We start from the raw sequence: 3,873 nt of genomic DNA, 5'->3' as shown, positions 1-3,873 counted from the left end.
CGGCCGTTAACGTAGGCGTTTATCATTGAATAAACCCTTCCTCTATGGCGAATGGTGTGTATAAGGGAAGCATTCCCTGGTGTCGGTGTATCAGGGCGGACCCAGGGGTGTTGCCCTAGTGGCCCGGGCAACACCCTTAATTTTATACTAAATGTTGTTTCTGTCACTAAATTAAAATTGAGTCCCATTTTATCGTATACAATATCCATATTTACACGTTATAGAAGTCCAGTCTGGAAGAGAATATTTGTAAATTGGCAGAATGCACAGCAGTCACCAATAGGCCTACTATAGGTAGAGAGGTACGAAAGGAGGGCAACACACACTGTGTTCGGGAAAAACCCGTCGTATGAGTCGTCGATTTGTTCATAATTATTTTGAAAAGAAATTGCGTATAGTTTTGTTTTTCCGTGTAGTACCCTATTTATCTTCATTTCCGATATATACGTCCGTTATATTAGGCCGAATTTCCGTAGTAACAGAGAATTATACCGGTAGCAGAGCAAATTTTGCTTCTTTCTGCAAATTTCCTATAATTAATTTCTTTGTCTTATATTTATTATTTATATTACAGTTTAGGCCTATAGTGGATAAATGAAAATGAATTTTGGAAATTGTAGTTTTAATAAACTGCTGACTTATTTAGCATTTAATTCAAAATAATAAAATTTAACGTTTCCTCAATATTATAGCAGCAGCTTCATATTTTTTTTTATCTAACTTTTTAAAATCATTAATTGATAATAATAATTGATTCACATTAATTAATAGCATTTTATTTGTTACCGTATCAGAAGTACGCATTGACGCATTAAAAATAAATGTGTGTGTTCTTAAAAAAAAAGGGCACATTTAACATTTAGGGGAAGGAGGGGGGGGGGGGGTTCCGGACCCGGAACTTGATAGACTTAGTCATAAAGTATAGTTACAGAGTTGCAGGGCATTTTATCATTGTTGAATGCTTTGATGTTAGCTTAATTAATCGTTAAAATTGGTAAAAGAATTGATGCTAACGTCAACGAATTTAACGACGTTCACAACCAAAATATTTCTTTGTAACAAAATTTATTTTAAATGGAACGCTACAAAAATAATCCTCCGCTTCATCACTGCATGAATAGGCCTACCTAATAACCAGACAAGAACGTATATTTGTTACGTTTTACTATCAATCCATTTTCATATCACGCATTCCATTTTCAACAATATAGTAGGATAGTAATAACATTTTGATTGAATAGTGAGGGATTAGTTACAGTGTTGACTTTGATAAACTTCTGACGACGACTAAAACAACAACAATCAGCTAATGTATTCGTGATTTTATTTCATTTCTGGCTTGTTACATTATCATGACACATTACCGGACTTCCCCCTTTTTCTATCGCAATGAACGGCAGTACAGATCTTCCCTATAGGCTCGTGTATGTAGCCTAATTCGTCATTCACAAATTACACACGCATAGCAGTGTTACTAGCGCCATCAAAGATTACCTGTAATGTATCAAGCATTCACACATGAAATTGTGTCAAAAACGAAATATAGCCTATATTCATTCTTGTTAAATATTAGGCATATTGCTAAGGCTAATCATCGATTTGTCCATAATTATTACGTTTTGCCAGGTTTTTTCTATAATCTAAGGCCAATTTTTAGGCCAAATCATAATTGTGCGTAAATTGTTGTATTTCCGATGCGTGTAGTACCCTATTTATTTTCAATTCCTAAGTCCGTAAATATTAGGCCGAATTTCCGTAGTAATGTATGGACGTTCCGAAATTTGAACCGTGTTATACTGGTAGCAGAGCAAAGTTTGCTTCTTTCTGCAAATGTCCTTTCATTTTTTTCTGTGTTTTATTTTGGAGTGTGGTTTAAACAAAACTTTTGTAAAGTTTAGGCTATAGTGGATAAATAAAATTTTTGAAATTTGTGGTTTTAACATCTGACTTTATTTAGCATTTAATTCAAAATAATACAATTTAACGTTTTGCTCAATATATTTATAGCAGCAGCTTCATATTTTTGTGTATAACTTAAAACTTTAAAATTATTAATTGATAATTAATTTACAGTTAATTGATTACAGTTATTAGAATGTATTACCAGGGAGTTGTTATTAGATAACAATAGTTATCTAATAACAACTCCCTGGTATTACCGTACCAGAAGTACCTTCATTGGGGACTTCCCCCCGTGACTTTCACATTGAACGAAAAAAAAATGTTATCCTATATTGTTAGTCGCGTATGTTTTATTACCGGCGGGACAATCCTGTTTGCTAGCGCACTATAGAGTGAGTGACATTTCCGGCGAACTAGAGATGCAATTTATCATGATTTTTACGTGCGACAGTATCATTTTCGGCCTTCTATGGGGTGTCATTTAAGAATTTGCTTGCTCAAACTCTCAGGGTCTACAGACCTGGAGTCTTTGGGCAACTCGCAGAGTGCAATAAACACGGAACGTGCTTATGTTCTTGTGTAGAGAGCTATAGCATCTAGCTGTGTTTCATGCTCAAACCCCAAAGCATGTCTGGGAGAAGAGGTTATATGTATGTATGTAATAAGTTGTATGCAGCGCAGACAGTAAAGATCTGTCTCCATTATCAAACTAGTTTGACAAAAAAGTGTGATGTATTCAAATATGGTGGTGATATGCCCAAATATGGTAGTGATGATCTCATGGTGTCACATTTTTTTGTTACATACAAAATGTTTAATACTATAACTGATTGTTAAACTAAAATAATTGATAAAAAAATCATTATTTCTATAAAATTATTAAATAGAATATCAATAAAACAAGCATCATTTAATGAAGAAAGAACAATATTTAAAACGTTACGTCAAAAAGTCGAGAGGTATATTTTGCTTAAAAATGACCAGGTACAATTGTTTTGGCTACATGCAGTTTTTGTTGAAGGCATGGTGAAGGGATTTCAATCTACTGGTACATGTCTTGAACTGTTTTGATTTTGCACATACTTTTGTGTTATGTTCCTGGTGCTTGGAGGATAACTGTAGTTGAAGGATTCTGGTGGTGAGAGGATGCATTACCCATACGGGAAATGCATCCTCTCACCTACTGATTTTGATGTTGGAAGTGAATGTTGGGATAGTGTCTGTACTCACATTGGTCATATTGTATGTGGCATCGTTGTTTAGTCTAATAGTGCATCTCTGTCTCTGACGGCTTAGTTATATCAGCTATGAACATAAATAATAAAACTCGTCCTAAAAATTAAAAACCTAACCCTGTAAATAATCTCTCTCCCTCAAAATAAAAACAATATTTTAAAAAATAAGTAGAGAATCGATATATATAATATTGAGACTCAAGCCCAATTAGCCATCCAGGTCGTCGACGTACCCAATTGGGACTTATGAATGAATAAACATACATACGTAAGCATTTTAGTCGACCAATCAGAACAGGGTTGACATCTTTTCTTGAACTTTGTTTGGGTGACATTTCAGAGCATCCCAATGCTTCCGAAGACATGCCTAAGATGACGTCCATTGTGACGTCACATGTTATTGAAATAAAATCATAAAATTCACTTTTTGGCTCAGATATATACTGTTTCGTATGTTTTTCAGCGTTTTCAACCCCTTGAAACAATTCTAAGGCGTTCAAATGTCAAAATATTGGCTACAGCATACATATCTGGAGCCTTTTAGGTCATTATATTACATGAAAGCTTTACAGAGCCATATGGCTTTGGCTTTAGTCGTGTACAGCACCATCTACCGGTGGATCCAGGAACATTGAGAGAAGCCCTTGATCAATATCAGAACCAATCAAGGTGCTTTAAACAGTCCTGGCTTTGTTTGTATCAAACCTGTTCTGTTGGTTTCGGTTGAATAAAAAAA

Source organism: Antedon mediterranea, chromosome 3 (assembly GCF_964355755.1).
Source record: "Antedon mediterranea chromosome 3, ecAntMedi1.1, whole genome shotgun sequence".
Lineage (NCBI taxonomy): Eukaryota > Metazoa > Echinodermata > Crinoidea > Comatulida > Antedonidae > Antedon > Antedon mediterranea.
This window is presented reverse-complemented; position numbering follows the sequence as displayed.